Source organism: Myotis nattereri (genome assembly GCF_964212035.1).
Source record: "Myotis nattereri genome assembly, chromosome: X".
Classification (NCBI taxonomy): domain Eukaryota; kingdom Metazoa; phylum Chordata; class Mammalia; order Chiroptera; family Vespertilionidae; genus Myotis; species Myotis nattereri.
In genome coordinates this window covers 91,102,386-91,123,942 of record NC_138078.1, presented here as the reverse complement: position 1 = coordinate 91,123,942, position 21,557 = coordinate 91,102,386, and the positions used below count along the sequence as shown (strand labels likewise).

Below are 21,557 nucleotides of genomic sequence, written 5' to 3'. Positions count from 1 at the left end.
TGGGACCCTCTTCCAAGGGCTCTCATACCAGGAGGGGGCACAGGCCGGGCTGATGGGACACTCCTCTCCCCCACCCCCACCCCCCAGTGCATGAATTTCATGCACTGGGCCTCTAGTCTATTTTATAAACAAGGATACCAAAGCTCAGAAAGTGACTTGCATAGATCACACAGTTAATAAGAATCAAAACTGGGATTTAACTCTATTTCTTCTTCCAAGTTCTGTTATTATTTAAAATAAACCTAGTATTTTAGAATAATTTTAGATTTACCAAAAAGTTACAAAAATAGTACAGAGAGTTCTCATATACACCCACCCCCTACCTTGCACACAGTTATCTTTCTAATCAACATGCTAGATTAGTATGGTTCATTTATCACAATTAATGAACGAAAACTGATATATTATTATTATTATTATTATTATTATTATTATTAACTAAAGTCCATATTTTATTCAGATATTCTTAGTTTTTGCCTAGTGTAGTTTTCTGTTCTAGGATCCCATCTAGCATACCACATTACATTGTTGTCAAATCTCCTTTGGGTGCAGTTGACCATGACAGTTTCTCAGAATTTCTTTGTTTTGATGACCTTGACAGTATTAAGGAGAATGACTGAGGTATTTTGTAGACTGTGCCTCAATTGGGATGTGTCTTATGCTTTTCTCTTGATTAGACTGGGGTTATGGGTGTTTGGGAAGACCACACAGATAAAATCTCATTCTCATCATCCTATCTAATAATAGAGAAACATGGAAATTAACCATAACTTCGCAACCCTTCCCATTGGCTAATCAGGGCAATCTGCAAATTAACTGCCAACCAAGATGGCAGCTGGCAGCCAGGCAGCTGAAGTGAACAGGAGGCTTGCTTGCTCCAGTGATGGAGGAAGCCAATGTTCTCCGCCTACCGCTGCCGGCCTTTGAGCTTGCACTCTAAGAAAGTGTTGCAATTATAGAAGCCAAACAAGCTCCAGAAACCTGCTTTCAGCCAGCTTCGGCCTCAGAGCTTAGAGCGGCAGTGATGGCAACAATGTTTCAATTATAGAAGGTAAACAAACCCAGATATCTGCTTTCAGCCAGCTGCAGCCTCAGAGCTGGAGCGGGCTCTCAGCTCCAGTGACAGCTATAGAAGGTAAATAAATCCCAGAAAAAAAGGAAAAAAGAACAAAAGGAGAGGTTGGGAGCTTCAGTCACCCGCCAGCCTGAAAACGGCCCTCAGCCCCTAACCCAGACTGGCCAGGCACCCCAGTGGGGACCCCCACCCTGAAGGGGGTGCAACCAGCTGCAAACAGCCATCATCCCCTCATCCAGGCTGGCCAGGCACCCAAGCGGGACCCCACCCTGATCCAGGACACCCTTCAGGGCAAACCAGCCAGCCCCCACCTGTGCACCAGGCCTCTATTCTATATAGTAAAAGGGTAATATGCCTCCCAGCACCGGGATCAGCGTAGCAGCGAGGCCTCCCAGCACCGGGATCAGAGGAGCAGCGAGGCCTCCTGGCCCCTGGAGCAGCATGACAGGGTGCAGCGCCCAAACCCCCTGATCACCCTGTGGCTCTGTGTGACAGGGGAAGGCGCCCCAACCCCCTGATCAGCCCTGCTCTGTGCCTGATAGGGGGGAGCTCCCCAACCCCCTGATCGGCCCTCCTCTGTGTGTGACAGGGTACGGTGCCCTAACCCCCCCATGGGCCCTGCTCTGTGTGTGACAGGGTGGAGCCGCAACCTCCCCGTTTGCCCTGTCCTGAGTGTGACAGGGGGGGAGTGCCCCAACCCCCTGATCGGCCCTGCTCTCTGGGTGACGGGGCGGTGCCCCAACCCCCTGATCTGCCCTGCTCTATGTGTGACAGGGGGCGGTGCCCCAACTCCCCTATCGGCCCTACTCTGTGCGTGATGGGGGAGCTCCCCAACCCCCTGATCGGCCCTGCTCTGTGCCTGATAGGGGGGAGCTCCCCAACCCCCTGATCGGCCCTCCTCTGTGTGTGACAGGGTACGGTGCCCTAACCCCCCCATGGGCCCTGCTCTGTGTGTGACGGGGTGGAGCCGCAACCTCCCCATTGGCCCTGTCCTGAGTGTGACAGGGGGGAGTTCCCCAACCCCCTGATCGGCCCTGCTCTCTGGGTGACGGGGCGGTGCCCCGACCCCCTGATCTGCCCTGCTCTATGTGTGACAGGGGGCGGTGCCCCAACTCCCCTATCGGCCCTACTCTGTGCGTGATGGGGGAGCTCCCCAACCCCCTGATCGGCCCTGCTCTGTGCCTGATAGGGGGGAGCTCCGCAACCCCCTGATCGGCCCTCCTCTGTGTGTGACAGGGTATGGCGCCCTAACCACCCCCCCCAATGGGCCCTGCTCTGTGTGTGATGGGGTGGAGCCGCAACCTCCCCATTGGCCCTGCCCTGAGTGTGACGGGGGGAGTGCCCCAACCCCCTGATTGGCCCTGCTTTGTGCCTGATAGGGGGAGCTCCCCAACCCCCTGATCGGCCCTGCTCTGTGTGTGACAGGGTACACAGCCCCAACCCCCCTGATGGGCCCTGCTCTGTGCGTGACAGGGGGCAGCACCCCAACCCCCTCATTGGCCGGCTCCGTATGTAACAGGGGTGGCACCACAACCCCCTGACCCGCCCTGCTCTGTGCATGACAGGGGGTGGCGCCACAACCTTCCCATCGACCCTGCCTTGAGTGTGACAGGGGGCGGTGCCCCAACCCCCCAATCGGCCCTACCCTGAGCGTGACTGGGGGTGACATTGCAACCTCTGATCCGCCCTGCTCTGTGCATTACAGGGGGTGACGCCTCAACTCCCCAATCGGCCCTGCTCTGAGCCCGACCATGGGCTGCAGGGCAGGCACCTAGGGTTTGGGCCTGCCCTCTGCCACCTGGGAGCTGGCCTAAGCCAGCAGGTCGTTATCTCCTGAGGGGTCCCAGACTGTGAGAGGGCACAAGTGGGGCTGAGGGACACCCCCCCCCCCCCGCCAGTGCACAAATTTTTGTGCACCGGGCCTCTAGTCTCTAATAATAAAAGCATAATATGCTAATTAGACCAGACAGCTGAATGACCTTCCGGATGTCATTCCAGACATCCTTCCAGATGAAGCCGTGGTGGTGGGGACCAAGGCAGAAGCAGGGGCAGTCAGGCAAGCAGGCGAGCAGTTAGGGGTGATCAAGCAGGCAGGCAGATTGGTTTTGGGCAATGAGGCAGGCAGGCAAGTGGTTAGGGGTCATCAGGCAAGCAGGCAGAGTGATTAGGGGCAATCAGGCAGCAGATGAGCAGTTAGGGGCAATGGGGCAGGCAGGCAGAGGCAGTTAGGGGCGATCAGGCAGTCAGGCGAGAGGTTAGGGGTGATCAGGCAGACAGACAGAGTGGTTAGGGGTGACCAAGCAGGCAGGTGAGTGGTTAGGGGTTATCAGGCAGGCAGAGTGCTTAGGAGTGATAAGGCAGGCAGGCGAGCAGTAAGGGGCGATCAGGCAGGCAGATGAGCAGTTTGGGGCATCAGACAGGCAGGCAAGTGGTTAGGGGTGATCAGGCAGACAGTTGAGCAGTTAGGGGTGTTTAGGCATGCAGGCGAGAGGTTAGGGGCGATCAGGCAAGCAGGTGAGCAGTTAGGGGTGATCAGGCAGGCAGGCAAGTGGTTAGGGGTAATCAGGCTGACAGAATGGTTAGGGGTGACCAAGCAGGCAGGCACGTGGCTAGGGGCAATCAGGCAGGCAGAGTGCTTAGGGGCGATAAGGCAGGAAGGCGAGCAGTTAGGGGCGATCAGGCAGGCAGGCAGAGTGCTTAGGGGCAATCAGGCAGGCAGGCAGGGTGGTTTGGGGTGATCAGGCAGGCAGATGAGCAGTTTGGGGCATCAGGCAGGCAGACAAGTGGTTAGGGGTGATCAGGCAGGCAGACAAGTGGTTAAGAGCCAGTGGTCCTGGATTGCGAGAGGGATGTCCGATTGCTGGTTTAGGCCTGATCCCAGTCGGACATCCCCCAAAGGGTCCTGGATTGTGAGAGGGTGCAGGCTGGGCTGAAGGACCTCCCCCCCACCGTGCACAAATTTCGTGTACTAGACCTGTAGTATCATATGAAGGCCTTGATCATTTGGCCACAGTAGTATTTGTCAGGTAAAGTCACATTCCCTACTGTCTATACTCTATTTTTTATATTTTTTAGAAGGAAGTCACTAAGTCCAGCCCACACTGAAGAAGAGTTGAAGATAAAGCTCTGCTTCCTAGAAGGTGAGAATCTACACAAGTTATTTAGCATTCTTCTAAAAGGAAAAATGATTTAGTTTCTCAAATTGTTACAGTTTTGTCCTTTGGAAGCTATTTCACTTAGGTTCCTATGCCCCTTTGGCATGTCCCCATTGTTTTCATTTTTGAGTAATTTCTTACTTTCTGGTACCATGGGATGCTCATTTTGGATATTCCCTGGCACAGCCATCTCAGAATCAGCCATTTCTCCAAAGAACCCTGGTTCCTTTTTGTAAATCAAAATGTCTTCCAGAATATGAAAGATCTAGTACAGGGGTGGGCAAACTTTTTGACTCGAGGGCCACAATGGGTTCTTAAACTGGACTGGAGGGCCAGAACAAAAGCATGGATGGAGTGTTTGTGTGAACTAATATAAATTCAAAGTAAACATCATTACGTAAAAGGGTACGGTCTTTTTTTTCAATAGTTTTATTCATTTCAAACGGGCCGGATCCGGCCCGAGGGCCGTAGTTTGCCCACGGCTGATCTAGTAGATTATAGTAGCACCAATTAAACCCATTTGGCGGGGTGTGTAAGAAGTGGTTAACAGGTAAAAAGAAGGACAAAGCTGGAAGAATCATAATCTGATTCTCTCCTGAATGATAGTTTATTATACATTTGGTGGCAATTTAAGAGCACAAACTAAGAGTCAGGTACTGTGGGTTTCAGTGCCAGCTCTGTCACTTTCTAGCTGTGTTTCTGTGAACCTCAATTTCTTCAATTATCTACACTAATAAAAGAGAAACATGCAAATTAACCATCACTCCATCACTCTGCTACACACACCAGCCAATCAGAGCGACTATGCAAATTAACCCAACAAAGATGGCGATTAATTTGTATATGCAGGCGCAGAGTGAAGACTGAAGAGAACCGAAGATGGCGGTGTCCATGGAGCTGGAGTGAGCAGGAGGCTTGGGTTGCTCCAGGCGACGGAGGAAGCTAAGCTTCCCACCGGCCCTGTACTCCGCTCAAGGAGGGGCTGGGGGCCTGGGTCACGGGGGGCAACCCAGGCCTCCAGCCTGCCCTGGGCTCCACTTGAGGAGCTGGGGAAAAAAAGGAGGGGCTGGGAGCAGCCGGAGCAGAGAAGCTAAGCCTCGATGCTGCGGCCGGACCAAAGGCCTGGGTCCCGGGTGCCAGAGGAAAACCAGTGCCGGCAGCCAGGGGAAGGAAGGCCTATTGTGCGAATCTTCGTGCAACAGGCCACTAGTAATGAGTATAATAACCTCATGAGGCTGTTGGGATGGTGATTAAATGATAAAGAACACATGCTTTGCACAGCATCTGCCACACAGTAAGCATTCATAATGTTAGCTATTATTAGTTTCAATTGTTTACTTGTCTGAACTAGCTGCTATCATGTCATGAACAACTGTGAGCCCTTGCTTTTTTTGTGTGATGCCTGTATTATTCATTTTACCTCTTATTATATTTCTTTCCCTAGGAATAATTTTGATTTGACCCAGTGCATATTTTCCTTTGAGATCATCACCAAGAAGCTGACCCATGCTGTACAAACACTAGTGGGTCTCTGTGAAGGTGACGGTTTTAAGACCATTGGCTTGAAGTAGCTGCCTCTTCCCCAGACTCCTGTTCAGGTTAAGTCCACTCTTCAGGGTTTTTTTCCCCCATTATCTATCTGTATGCTTTTAAAAAAATCTTTATTGTTGAAAGTATTACATATATCCCTTTTCCCCCCATTGACTCCTCTAGCCTGCCCCTGCCTCCCTGTCCCCCAGTCCTTCACCACCCTATTGTCTGTGTCCCTGGATTATGCATATATGCATACAAGTCACTCTTGAGGACGATAAAGGACGATAAAGCTCCACTCCCTGGAAGTGAGAACATTGTGTTGTTTGTATATTATATATTCATATTAATGTGCACCGAGCACCAAATCTCTTTTTGTTAATAGAATAGAAATTCTTTATTTCCCTCCTAGAAAATTTAGTATTCTCTTGTCAGGTGAGCTCTTAAAAGTGATTCCTTGAGAATTTGTTTGGAGGTTCTAGCAGGGGAGCGCAGCTACTCGTATACCCTTGACCGAAGACCGGTCCTCTCCTCATGGGGGAAGGTCGTCCTCTTCGACCAAGCGCACAGCTTCGGGAGGAAGCACATGGATCGGTGAGGGAGGAGGGGGACACCCGCCTAGCCAGCCAGATCAGCCGAATCAACCCTGGCGGTCAATGGGGTGACAGATGTCGCAGCCAGATCGCCCTCACATCCTAAAAGTGATTCCTTTAAGAAGATATTGTCTTCCTTTTGATCATGTGATTCTCCTCCTAAAGGCCCCTCCTATTTCCTGGATGAAATCTAAAATCTCCCTCCTGAGTGTCAGTGCCTCCTATTAGATTACCACTTTTTTTTATACCTGTGAGCCTTCTCCCATGACTCCCATACCTGACATGTTTTTTTCATAATTTCCTTCACTAGCCCATCATTCAAACAAATAACTTTCAAAACTCCACTTGGAATAATTTAAGGAGTGCTAATACCTCCCTGTCTACTGTCTTTTGAACACTACCATTCAATTATTCTCTAGAACGAACTGGCCTTTGATATGTGTATGGTTTTGTATCTTTTAAATATTTGTATTAATGTTGTGTTCTCCCTAAAGCAGTGGTCGGCAAACTGAGGCTTGTGAGCCACATGCGGCTCTTTGGCCCCTTGAGTGTGGCTCTTTCACAAAATACCGACTTCTGCACATGGGCAACGAAGTTTCAATCTCACCATACATGCACGCCCGCACGTGGTATATTGTGGAAGAGCCACACTCAAGGGGCCAAAGAGCCGCATGTGGCTCGCGAGCTGCAGTTTGCTGACCACAGTCCCTAAAGAACATGTATGTACCCCAGTCACGACAGTACTAAGTATCTGCTTATTGAAGATGAGGAGGAAGATGAAGACTCTCTAATAGGTCTAGAGCAGCAGTTCTCAACCTGTGGGTCGTGACCCCTTTGGCGGTCGAACGACCCTTTCACAGGGGTCGACTAAGACCATCCTGCATATCAGATACTTACATTAAGATTCATAACAGTAGCAACATTACAATTATGAAGTAACAACGAAAATAATTTTATGGTTGGGCCACAACATGAGGAACTGTATTTAAAGGTCCAGATGGTTGAGAACTACTGGTCTAGAGTATACAGTGGGGCCTTGACTTACGAGTGTCCCGACTAACAAGTTTTTCGAGATACGAGCCATCTCTCGGCCGTTTTTTTGCTTTGAGTTACGAGCTAAAATTCGGGTTATGAGCCAGCTTCAGATACCCCACCGCTAGTTGGCGCAGCGAATGTCACAGTGAACGCCACAACATCAGCCCAGCATCATGTGTCTCACTCGTTCACTTTTGATTTGACATACGAGTAATTTGAGTTGCGAGCTCCGTCACGGAATGAATTAAACTCGTAAGTCAAGGCCCCACTGTATTTATCTACACATTTCAATAAGGGGACTTGTTTTTTTGTTTGTTTGATACATCTGAAAAGAATGCATATACAAAAAACTGAGACATGAGAAAGCATTGGTTCAACACTAGTAAGTCTACAAGAATTAGGATTTGGGGAAGGTGGAGAAGATTACCTAAACATTTTTAAAGATTGGAAACTGCAACGAAAATAAGCTGCTAAAATCCCTATTAAAACTTATGAGTTTTCATAAGACTCTTTCCATGATTTTTATCAAACCAGAGAGCCTCAATTGGCTGCTCTAAGGGTCCTCCTGCAAAACAGAAATAAGAGGATTCTTTTAACATGTCTGAATAAGAGGACTCTGACATCTGATGTCATCAGTTTCACTGTGCCTTCTTTAATCTCTTGGCTATGATTATAGGAAATTAACTCTTCGAAAGCTGGATGTTTTCTCAAAGAGAATGCTATTTCTGAGTCTCAGAACTTGGAACCTTTATTTATGGTTGGCCACTTGGGACTTGTGATCTCAAGCAAAGTCTAATCTTTCTGTAGGAATTGACTATTTTACATTGTCATTTCTAGTTCATGCTGGTGTGGACCTCATGCCTGTGATTTGAATCTTCATTGCTGTAGCTGCTCTGAGACAAAAATCTAGATATAAATGGAGTAGCAGATGGGTGCCAAATATACTTTGAGGATAACAGGAAGGTGAGTACAGGGGAAATATATCTTTTGACAATTCAGAGTGACTTTCCACATATATTAACAAGCAATGACGTTCAGAAAATATCCATTTCTCCACAAACAAAACATGACCAACTGTATTGCTTGCCTTCATCACTTTACCATACAAAGTACCATTCTCACATTGAATGATTTTACTCGGGGAGTTTGCATGATACAATGTAGAAAGTTAATTGCATGTAATTGGGTCAGAGAAGGGACTAAGTAGCCAAGGCCTGGAACCAGTAAGATAATAAAGTGCCTGAAATAAAACCATGGGACTTTATTTTTAAATTTTTAATTGATTTCAGGGAGAGAGAGATAGAAACATCAATGATGAGAGAGAATCATTGATTGGCTGCCTCCTGCATGACCCCAGTGGTTGAGCCTGCAATCCGGGCATATGTCCTGACCGGGAATCGGGGTGTGATCTCCTGGTTCATAGGTCGATGCTCAACCACTAAGCCATGCCAACTGGGCACTGTGGGACTTTAGAATTTTAATGTTGTTTAAATACGTAGATGGCCTTCTCTAAAAGTAATTGGAGAAAAAAAACAATGAGAGAAATGTTAAGTTGGAGTGAAAACTCATGAAAGATGAATCATCCTCATTTCCTACAAAACAAGGTAGAGAATAACTTTTTCTTATTTTCTTTTCAAAATACACAACTGGAAAAGAGAATTATGAAGGTCTACATAATAATTTTCCTTCCTGCTGTGCTATGGCTATGTCCCATTTGATAGTACTGTTGTTCCTCGTTTCATTTTCTTTACAACTCTTATAACTGAAACTTTTGCACATCTCTGATAGTGTAATTTTGGGACTCGTCCTTTGCTCAGAAGAGGGCTGGTTCATTTCCTGTCAAATGTTATATCAGGACACTAGAATATTTCCTGAGGAAGAATCTTTAGCATCTTGGGAGCAGGGAAATAGAGAAAAAGCACTGTCATTTTCCTCAGCAAATTATCAGTGACCATTGGAAATATAAAGCTGCAAGAGTTTCTGTGAGGGAAAGCCAGACTGGCAAAGGTGGGTTCAGTCTATAGAAACTTGCATTGCCATTCTTCATAAGCAAGTTCACAGTAAACCATGGAGTACACAGATCATGCATATTCAGCCAGTAGATCCTATGCTGTCCATGTGGATTACATGGCCTGTCCTCTAGTTGACTAGAGCAGGTGAATACTGGCACACAAGGGTTCCAAGTATTATTGCTCTTCTCTTCTAGTGAACTGTTTTAATTTTTCATAGAAAACAGCTTTCTTGTGATGTTAATTCACATTAAAGTATATAATTCAATGGTTTTTAATATATACACAGAGTTGTGGAACCATCACCCCAATCACTTTTAGAATATTTTCATTACCTCAAAAAAAACAACAGCCCTGTAACCTTTAGCTATGACCATCTTAATCCTCCATTCCGACAAGCCCTGTGCAACCATTAATGTATATTTTGTCTCTCTATATTTTTCCTATTCTGGACATTTCATATATTATAAATGGAATAATATAATATGTGGTCTGTTGTGACTGGCTGTTTTTATGTAACATAATGTTTTCAAGGTTCATTTATGTAATAGCATATTAGTACCTCATTTCATATACAGCGATGTCCCTAAAAATGTATACACACTTTAACAGCTGATAGCTCAATTGATGTTTCTTTCTTTTCAAATTTAACCCATTTGAATTAATAATCCTATGTAATAAAAGAGAAATATGGTAATTAGCATACGACCGCTACCCTTCCCATTGGCTAATCAGGGCAGTATGCAAATTAACTGCCAGCCAAGATGGCGGCTGGCAGCCAGGCAGCTTAAAGCGAACATGAGGCTTGCTTGCTTCAGTGACGGAGGACTCCAACGTTCCTCGCCTACCGCTGCCGGCCTCTGAGCTGCAACTCTAAGCAACTATGTTACAAATATAGAAGCTAAACAAAACCCCAGAAACCTGCTTTAGTTGCTGGGCTTCAGCCAGCAGGATCGCAACATTGTTTCAAATACAGAAGGTAAACAAAGGCCAGAAACCTGCTTTCAGCAGCGGAGGCCTAAGAGCTGCAGCCTCAGAGCTAAAGATGGCCCAGAATAAAAAGAAAAAAGAAAAAAGGAGTGGTTGGGATCTTCAGTCACCCACCAGCCTGAAAACAGCCCTCAGCCCCTCACCCAGACTGGCCAGGCACCCCAGTGGGGACCCCCACCCTGATCCAGGACACCCTTCAGGGCAAACCAGCTGGCCCCCACCCGTGCACCAGGCCTCTATCCTATATAGTAAAAGAGTAATATGCCTCCCAGCACCGGCATCAGCAGAGCCGCGAGGCCTCCCGGCACCGGGATCAGTGTGACAGGGGGCAGCAACCAAACCCCCTGATCGCCCTGCAGCTCAGTGTGTGACGGGGGGCGGGGCCACAACCTCCCTATTTGCCCTGCTCTGTTTGTAACAGGGGAAGGTGCCCCAACCCCCTGATCAGCCCTGCTCTGTGCCTGATAGGGGGGAGCTCCCAAACCCAATGATTGCCCTGCGGCTCTGTGTGTGACAGGGTGCGGCGCCCCAACCCCCTGATAGGCCCTGCTCTGTGTGTGACAGGGGGCAGCGCCCCAACCCCCTGAACAGCCCTGCTCTGTGTGTGACGGGGTAGAGCCATAACCTCCCCTTTGGCCCTGCCCTGAGTGTGAGAGTGGCGGCGCCCCAACCCCCTGATTGGTCCTGCTCTGTGGGTGATAGAGGGTGGCGCCCCAACCCCCACCCCAAGGGCCCTGCTCTGTGTGTGATGGGATAGAGCCACAACCTCCCCATCGGCCCTGCCCTGAGTGTGACATGGCGGCGCCCCAACCCCCTGATTGGCCCTACTCTGTTGGTGATAGAGGGTGGTGCCCCAAACCCCTGATCCGCCCTGTTCTATGTGTGACAGGGGGCGGTGCCCCAACTCCCCTATCGGCCCTACTCTGTGAGTGACAGGGGGGAGCTCCCCAACCCCCTGATGGGCCCTGCTCTGTGTGTGATAGGGTATGGAGCCCCAACCCCCCTGATGGGCCCTGCTCTGTGCATGACAGGGGGCAGAGCCCAACCCCCTGATTGGCCCTGCTCTGTGCGTGACAGGGGGTGGCACCGCAACCTGCCCATCGACCCTGCCTTGAGTGTGACAAGGGTCGGTGTCCCAACCCCCCAATTGGCCCTACTCTGAGCGTGACTGAGGGTGACATCGCAACCTCCCGATCCGCCTGCTCTGTGCATGACAGGGGGCGGCACCCCAACTTCCCAATCGGCCCTGCTCTGAGCCCAACCAGGGGCTGCACCTAGGGATTGGGCCTGCCCTCTGCCACCCGGGAGCAGGCCTAAGCCAGCAGGTCATTATCTCCCAAGGGGTCCCAGACTGCGAGAGGGCACTAGCCGGGCTGAGGGACCCTCCGCCCCCCTGAGTGCACAAATTCTTGTGCACCGGGCCTCTAGTATATAATAAGTGTGTATACATTTGGGGGACACCTTGTATGTTTGTGTATGCATATGTGTGTATATCAGTTATATTGAGATATTATTCATGTAACGTACAAGTCACACATTTTAAGTGAATGATTCAACGGTATCTGCACTAATAAAAGAGAAACATTCAAATTGGTGTCACTCCGCTATGCCCACAAGCCAATCAGGATGAGTATGCAAATTACCCAACAAAGGTGGCAGTTGATTTGCATATGCAGGCACGGAGCGAAGACTGAAGATGACTGAAGACTGAAGAGGCTTGGCTTTTCTGCTGCAGCCAGAGCGGAGGAGCCAAGCCTCGCTGCGGTTGGAGCGGAGAAGCCAAGCCTCGCTGCTGCGGCCCGAGAAGCCAAGCCTCGCTGCTGTGGACCGAGCGGAGAAGCCAAGCCTCGCTGCTGCGGCCTGAGTAGAGAAGCCAAGCCTCGCTGTTGCGGCTGGAGCGGAGAAGCCAAGCATCCAGCAGAGAAGCCAAGCCTCGCCGCTGCGGCTGGATCAAAGGCCTGGGTCCTGGGTGCCGGAGGAAAACCAGTGCTGGCAGCCAGGGGAAGGAAAGCCTATTGCACAAATCTTCGTGCAATGGGCCTCTAGTTTAGTATAAGCACAGAGGTATGCAGTTATCAGTCATTTTAGAACACCTGTTTTCAATTCTCCTGGGCCTATACCTAGGAGTGGAATTGCTGGCTCATATGGTAATTCTGTTTAACTTTTTGAGAAAGCACCAAACTTTACATAGTTGCTGCACTATTTTATAGTCCTACCATCCATGAATGAAGGTTCCAATTTCTCCACATCTTCACCAACCCTTGTTAGTTTCTGTTTTCTTGATGATGGCCAGCATAGCAGGTAGAAAGTGATATCTCCTTATGGTTTTACTGGTGGCCCCACAGTGCACAAAATCCATGCACATTAAAAGGGAATTAATTAGAGGAAATGTTTTAATATTGCTATTTGCCCTTTCTCTGTAATAGAAATGTCAGAGATGAAAGAAAATTAGTAAAATGTATATGAAAATCTTCCTCCTGTCAGAGTTTGGGCACACCGCAGGACCCAGAGTCAAGTCCCCGCCCACCATGTGCACCTCGAAATCACGCGAGACCCAGACCCGGCCAGCCTCACCCCCATTAGGCGAGATCCAGACCTAGCTGGCCCCACCCCTGTCAAGCCCCACTTGGGGTGCAGCCTTAGGTCCCCTGGCCCGGTGCTGGGCCGGAGGCACAGCTTCAGGTCCCCCATCAAGCCCTGATGGGTGGGGAGCACAGCCTCAGGTCCCCTGTCAAGCCCCATTGGGTGGGGGGCACAGCCTCGATCCCCCAGCCTGATGCTGGGCGAGGAGTGCTGCCTCAGGTCCCCTGGCCTGGGGTGGGGGGGCGTGGCCTGAGGTCCCCCCTGTCAATCCCTGCCAGGCAGGGGCACGGCCTGAGGTTGCCTCAAGCCCTGCTGGGTAGGGGGGTGTGGCCTGAGGTCCCCCATCAAGCCCCTCCGGATGGGGGGGGCGCAGCCTCAGGTCCCCTGCCCTGGCCTGGTGCCACACAGCCTCAGGTCCCTTCTGATCCCTTATTACGTCTCATTATGGGAACCCCGCCTCTGCTGTGGGCGCAGACTTCTTGTGACAGCATGACAGAGTGAGGGTCAATTTGCGTATTACCTCTTTATTATATAGGATTTTGTATTTTTCAGTGCTGTTGAACAACTTTTCATGTGTTTGTTGGTCATTTGTATAACTTCTTTGGAAAAGTCTATTCAAGTCTTTTGTTTATTTTTAATTGGACTGTTTGTCATTTTGTTGTTGAAGTGTTAGAGCTTTTTGTATGTTCTAGATCAGGGGTCCTCAAACTTTTGAAACAGGGGGCCAGTTCACTGTCCCTCAGACTGTTGGAAAGCCGGACTATAGTTTAAAAAAAAAACTATGAACAAATTCCTATGCACACTGCACATATCTTATTTTGAAGTAAAAAAACAAAACGGGAACAAATACAATATTTGTATTTGCATGTGGCCCGAGGGCCGTAGTTTGAGGACCCCTGTTCTAGATATTAAACCCTTATCAAGTATATGGTTTGTAAATATTTTCTTCCATTCTGTAAGTTGTCTTCTCTTTTGAAGACTATTGTTTTAGAGTAGGTGTAGGTTCACAGCAAATTTGAGAGAAAGGTACAGAGATTTCCCAAAACCCCCCTGCCTCTACACCCTCAGAGCCTACCCCATTTTCTACATTCTCCACCAGAGTGGTACTTTTGTTACAGTTGATGAACCTATGTTGATACAACATGATCTCACAAAGTTCATAGTTTACCTTACAGTTCACTCTTGATGTACATTCTGTGGGCTTGGACAAATGTATAATGACATGTTTCCATGATTGTAGTACTACAGAGAGCACTGCCCTAAAAATCCTTTGTGCCCAGTCCGCTTCTACCCCACAACGCCTGGCTACCACTGATCTTTTTTGCTGTCTCCATAGTTTTGCTCTTTCCAGAATGTCATTTAGTTAGAATCATAAAGTATGTAGCCTTTTCAGATTGGCTCTTTTCACTTAGTTGTAAGCATTTAAGGTTCCTCCATATCTTTTCATGGCTTGATAGATCATTTCTTTATAGTACTGAATACTATTCCATTGTCTAGATGTACTAAGTTTATTTGTCCATTCACCTACTGAAGGACATCTTGGTTGCTTCCAAAGTTTTGGAAATTATTAATAAAGCTGCTATAAATGTCTGTGTGCAGATTTTTGAGTGGACATAAGTTTTCATCTTTTTTAGGTAAATAGCAAGGAGTGTGTTTGCTGGGTTGTTTTGTAACAGTAATTTCAGTTTTGTAATAAACCAGCAAACTTTCAAAGTGACTACACCATTTTGTAGTCCCACTAGCAATGAATTAGAGAATTCCTGTCACTCCACATTCTTGTCAGCATTTTGTGTTGTCTGTGCTCTGGGTTTTGGCCATTCTAATAGGTGTGTAGTGATATCTCCTTGTTGTTTTAGTTTGCAATTTCCTGAAGACATATGATGTGGATTTTCTTTTTATGTGCTTACTTGCTATCTATATATCGTCTTGATAAAGTCTTTGGCCCATTTTTTGGGTGAGTGTTTGCTTTCTTATTGTTTATTTTTAAGACTTCTTTTTATATTTTGGATAACAGTCCCTTATTAGATGTGTCTTTTGCAAACATTTTTATAGAGATATACATGACATGTAATATTACATTACTTTCAGGTGTGCAACATAATGATTTGATATTTGTACATATTGCAAAATATCACCACAATAAGTTAGTTAACAACCATGACCACACATGGTTATAATTTTTTTTTGTGATGAGAATTTTAAAGATCATTCTCTTAGTGACTTTCAACTGTACAATACTGTATTATTGTTTATAGTCACCATGCTGTACATTACATCCCTAGGACTTATCTACACTAATAAAAGAGAAACATGGTAATTGGCGTATGACCGCTACCCTTCTCATTGGCTAATCAAGGCAATATGCAAATTAACTGTCAGCCAAGATGGCGGCCAGCAGCCAGGCAGCTTGAAACTAACATGAGGCTTGCTTGCTTCAGTGACGGAGGACTCCAACGTTCCCCGCAGGCCGCTGCAGGCCTCTGAGCCTGCAGTTTCAAACATTGTAACAAATATAGAGCTAAACAAAACCCCAGAAACCAGCTTTCAGCCAGCTGGGATCTCAGACCTGGAGTTGATACAGAGTTTCGAGAACCAAAACAAACCAGACACCTGCTTTCAGGAGCAGAGGCCTAAGAGCTGGAGCTTCAGAGCTAAAGCTGGCCCAGAAGAAAAAAAGAAAAAGAAAAAAAGGAGCAGTTGGGAGCTTCAGTCACCCGCCAGCCTGAAAACAGCCCTCAGCCCATCACCCAGACTGGCCAGGCACCGCAGTGGGGACCCCCACACTGAAGGGTGTGTGACCAGCTGCAAACGGCCATCATCCCTTCATCCAGGCTGGCCAGGCACCCCAGTGGGGACCCCCACCCTGATCCAGGACACCCTTCAGGGCAAACCAGCCGGCCCCCACCTGTGCACCAGGCCTCTATTCTATATAGTAAAAGGGTAATATGCCTCCCAGCACCGGGATCAGCGGAGCTGAGAGGCCTCCCGGCACCGGGATCAGTGTGACAGGGGGCAGCGCCCAAACCCCCTGATTGCCCTGCGGCTCTGTGTGTGACGGGGCAGGGCCACAACCTCCCTATCGGCCCTGGTCTGTTTGTGACAGGGGAAGGCGCCCCAACCCCCTGATCGGCCCTGCTCTGTGCCTGATACGAGGGGAGCTCCCCAACCCCCCCTCCCCCACGGGCCCTGCTCTGTGTGTGATGGGGTAGAGTCATAACCTCCACATCGGCCCTGCCCTGAGTGTGACAGTGGCGGTGCCCCAAATCCCTCATCGGCCCTGCTCTGTGGGTGATAGAGGGCGGCACCCCAACCCCCCTGATCCGCCCTGCCCTGAGTGTGACGGGGGCGGTGCCCCAACCCCCCAATCGGTCCTACCCTGAGCATGACTGATGGTGACATCGCAACCTCCCTATCCGCCCTGCTCTGTGCATGACAGGGGAAGGCGCCCCAACTCCCCAATCAGCCCAGCTCTGAGCCTGACCAGGAGCTGCACCTAGGGATTGGGCCTGCCCTCTGCCACTCAGGAGCAGGCCTAAGCCAGCAGGTTGTTATCTCCCGAGGGGTCCCAGACTGCGAGAGGGCACAGGCCGGGCTGAGGGGCCCCCCTCCCCCGCGAGTGCACAAATTTTTGTGCACCGGGACTCTAGTCTATATATATAAAAGGCTAATATGCTATGTGTCCGTCCAGGTAATGACATCAGGAAGCAACCCCTGGCTTCCTCTCCCTAGCAATGACTAGCCTCCTTATACTTTCTTCAGCTCAGAAACATGACTTGCTTTATAGCCAGGTGGAAACATTTCACTCGGTAACCAAATGTCTATGAAGCGTTTTCCTGTGCTTCATCTCATTTAATCCTCACAGAAGTCCTGGAGTGAGTAGATAGGAGACTCGGTGCAATCCTGTTTTCTTTTCATTCGCTGGAAAGTAGAGATTTAGAAAGCTTAGAAACTTGACCTGACTGAAAAGAAGTAAGAAATGGTGGACCTTGAAAATGACTTCGGGTTTTCTCATTGCACAGAATATAGTCAAACACTGCTGCACTTAAATAGTTTACCCTTTGTTCTCTCTGTGTGATCTTCAATAATAATCTGCTTTGTGTTGATATTTACTTCTGTGTTACTGATAATTACCTGAAAGAGAAGTTGGGGTGTTTCACTGGGCTGGAAAAAGTTTAGCTACATCAGAAAGCAGGTCTAATTAAGCAAGTTTATTCTATATATATCAAAAGGCTAAGTTAACTTGCACATGTGTGCAAGTGACATACAAAGCTCTTGCTGGCACCAATCGCATGCATTTCTTTCGATCTGTCATTTTTGATCATGAATTTGGTTGACACTTCTATTATAGAGAAAGGGCGAATAGCGATATAAAAATATTCTAATTAATTTCCTTTCAATGTGCACAAATTTGTGCACTGGGCCACTAGTTTATTTTATAACAGAATGTTTCTATCTTTTGACCACCTTCACCCATTTTTCCCACGTTCCATCCCCACATCTGACAACCACCAATCTGTTGTCTGTTTGGGTTCAGTTTTTTTATTTGTTTTAGACCAGCCGTGGGCAAACTATGGCCCGCAGGCCGGATCCGGCCCGTTTGAAATGAATAAAACTATTGAAAAAAAAGACCATACCCTTTTATGTAATGATGTTTACTTTGAATTTATATTATTTCACACAAACACTCCATCCATGCTTTTCTTCTGGCCCTCCCGTCCAGTTTAAGAACCCATTGTGGCCCTCGAGTCAAAAAGTTTGCCCACCCCTGTTTTAGACTCTCCATATTAGTCAGGTCACATAGTATTTCTCTTTCTCCCTCTGACTTATTTCATCTAGCATAATGCCCTCAAGGTCCATCAGTGTTATCTCAAATAGCAAGATTTCCATATTTTTATTCAAATTTTGTACTTTATTTATTTACCTATTTAAGATATAACTGCCATATAAATTAGTTTCAGGTGTACAGCAAAATTATTTGATAGTAATATATATTATGAAGTAGTCACCACAATATGTATAATTAACAGCCATCACTGTACATAGTTAAAATTTGTTTTCTTGTGATGAGAACTTTTAAGATTTACTCTTTTATCAACTTTCAAATATACAATACAGTATTATTAAATAGTCACCATGCTGTAAATTGTATCACATGACTTTATATGTATAAAAGCCTAAGCGACTGTTATGACCGGACAGTAGCTATGATACGCATTGACCACCAGGGGGCAGACACTCAACACAAGAGCTGCCCCCTAGTGGTCACTGTGCTCCCACAGCCAACCTCCTGCCACCGGCCAACCTCCCACAGCCCCTCTCCCTGGCTGGCCGGCCCCAATCACCCCAATGGGGATTGGGCCAAATGGCCCCGATTGGCCCAATCACTGGCTAGGCCAAGGGACCCCACCTGTGCACGAATTCATGCACCGGGACTCTAATTTATATTATAACTAGAAACTTGTACCTTTTAACCCCCTTAATCCATTTCTCCCACTCTTCACCCTGCCTCTGGCACTCCCCACCCCTTAGTCTGTTCTCTGTGAGTTTGTTTTCTTTCAGAACCTAAATATAAATGAGATCATAGGGTATTGCTTTTGTCTGACTTACTTCACTTAGTATAATGCCCTCAAGATCCATCCATTTGTGCAAACGGACAGATTTCATTGCTTTTTATGGCAAAATAATATTCCATTGCCTGTATACACCACATTTTCTTTATCTATTGATAGACACTTAGATTGCTTCCATATCTTGGCTAATGTAACAATGCTGCAGTGAACACAGGCATACATATATTTTTGCACATTAGCGTTTTTGTTTCCTCTGGATAAATACCCAGAAGTGCAATTGCTGGATCATATGGTAGTTCTATTTTTAATTTTTTGACGCATTTGCATACTGTTTTCCATAGTGGCTGCACCAATTTACATTCCCACCAACCGTGCATGAGGGTCCTCTTATCCTTGTCAACACTTGTTATTTCTTGTCTTTTTGATAATAACCATTCTAGCTGATGTGAGGTGATGTCTCATTCTGGTTTTGATTTGCATTTCCCTGATTAGTGATGTTAAACATCTTTTATATACTGGTTAGCCCTATGTATGTCTTTGAAAAATGTTAATTCAGGTCTTCTGCCCATTTTAAAAATCAGATTGCTTACCTTTTTGCTATTGAGTTGCATAAGTTTCTTATATATTTTGGATATTAACCTATTATCAGATAGATGGTTTGCACATATTTTCTTTCATTCAGTAGGTTGACTTTTCATTTTGTCGATGGTTTCTTTGGCTGTGAACAGCTTTTTAGTTTAGTGTAGTCCCACTTTTTTATTTTTGCTTTTATTGCTTGTGCCGTTTGTTGACATATGAAGGAAATTATTGCCAAAAGAATTATTGCCAAGACTAATGTCAAGAAGCTTTTCCCCTGTTTTCTTCTAGAAGTTTTAAGGTTTTATATAGAGATTTAACTCTTTAATACATTTTAAGTTTAATTTTTGTGAAGGTGTAAGATAGGGGTGCAGTTTTATTCTTTTGCATGTGATTTTCCAGTTTTCCCAACAACATTTATTGAAGAAACTATCTTTTCCCCATTGAGTATTCTTAGTTGACCTTGTCAAATATTAGTTAGCTGTATATATGAGGTTTATTTCTATGCTTTTGATTCTGTTCCATTGGTCTTTGTGTATATTGTTATGCAGTACCATTATTTTGATTACTGTAGCTTTGTAAAAAATATAGCTTGAAATCAGGAAGTGTGATACCTCCAACTTTGTTCTTTCTCAGGATTGTTTTGGTTATTTTGGGTCTTATGTGGAGACAGTGAAAATGATCAGTGGTTTCTGTCAGTTGAAGAGGGATGACTAGTCAGAGCACAAAAGACTTTTAGGGGAGTGAAAATATTCTGCATCCATAATAATGGATATATGTCACTATACATTTGTCTAAATCCATAGAAAATACAATTCCAAGAGTGAGCTGTCTGTAATGTAAACTATGGACTTTGGTTGATTATGATATATCAATATAGGTTCACCAATTGTAACAAAGGTACTGCTGTGTTGGAAGATGATGAAAATGGGGGAATCTATGCATATATGCACATATGGGACCAGGGTATACATGGGAAATCTCTATACCTCCCATCAATATTGCTGTGAATTAAAACTGCTCTATAAAAAACAAACTCTTAATAAAAAATCAACTAAACATAAAAGAAAGCAATAATAGAGGAAATGGGAACAAAACAACTGAGAAATATATCAAAAAGGCAAAAATCCCTTATCAGTGATTTAGATGAAAATGAATTAAATTCTCCAATCAAAAGAAAAAGATTGGCTGAATGTATGTAAAAAAACCATGATATACTACATACTGTCTACAAGATACTTTATGTTTTTTCAACCGGAATGTGTTTTATTTTATACTTAACTAGAGGCCCGGTGCACAAAAATTTGTGCACTCGGGAGGGTCCCTCAGCCCAAGCTGGCAGTCAGTTATCCCTCTGGAAGCCTGGGAGCCCTCAGGGGATATTCACTTGCCAGCGGGGAGCAGGCCTAAGCTGCACATCCTTAGCACTGCTGAGGAGACGGGAGAGGCTCCCACCACCACCACTGTACTGGCAGCCATCATCCTGGCTTGTGGCTGAGCAGAGCTCTCCCTGTGGGAGTGTACTGACCACCAGGGGGAAGCTCTTCCATTGAGCATCTTCCCCCTGGTGATCAGTGTGTGGCATAGTGACCAGTCATTCCCAGTCGTTCTGCTGTTAGGGTCAATTTGCATATTACCCTTTTATTATATAGGATGTTTATTATAGGAGATTTGGACAGTACAAAATAGAAGAAATGTCACTCATTAATTTACAATCACAGATTCCCACCATTAACATTTGGTGCCTTTCTTTTGAACTAACTTTGTTGTTGTTTTTTTTTTTCATTTTTTTTTATTTTTTTATTTTTATTGCTTAAAGTATTACAAAGGGTATTACATATGTGTCCATTTTATCCCCCCGCCCTAGACAGTCCCCTAGCCTCCCCTATCCACCAATGTCTTATGTCCACTGGTTATGCTTATATGCATGCATACAAGTCCTTTAGTTGATCTCTTACCCCCCTACCTCCTGCCCCCCAACCCTCCCCGGCCTTCCCACTGCAGTTTGACAATCTGTTTGAGGCAGCTCTGCCTCTGTATCTATTATTGTTCAAAAGTTTATAATGGTCTCTATTATCCATGAATGAGTGAGATCATGTGGTATTTTTCCTTCATTGACTGGCTTATTTCACTTAGCATAATGCTCTCCAGTTCCATCCATGCCGTTGCAAATGGTAAGAGTTCCTTCCTTTTTAGAGCAGCATAGTATTCCATCGTGTAGATGTACCACAGTTTTCTAATCCATTCATCTACTGATGGGCACTTAGGCTGTTTCCAGATTCTAGCTATGGTGAATTGTGCTGCTATGAACATAGGGGTGCATATATCCTTTCTGATTGTTGTTTCTGGTTTCTTGGGATATATTCCTAGAAGTGGGATCACAGGGTCAAATGGGAGTTCCATTTTCAGTTTTTTAAGGAAACTCCATACTGTCTTCCATA

The 21,557-nt window shown here is 46.4% G+C and overlaps 1 long non-coding RNA gene across 1 annotated transcript in view; it reads left to right on the top strand.

Moving 5' to 3' along the window:
* Nucleotides 1-21,557, top strand: part of LOC308510842 — an 86,216-nt gene that overhangs the window by 15,305 nt on the left and 49,354 nt on the right. Inside the window, exons 3-5 of the long non-coding RNA XR_013995442.1 lie at nucleotides 4,151-4,215; nucleotides 5,675-5,828; nucleotides 8,226-8,351. This is a non-coding gene — a long non-coding RNA (uncharacterized lncRNA). The remainder of the gene's footprint in view (nucleotides 1-4,150; nucleotides 4,216-5,674; nucleotides 5,829-8,225; nucleotides 8,352-21,557) is intronic.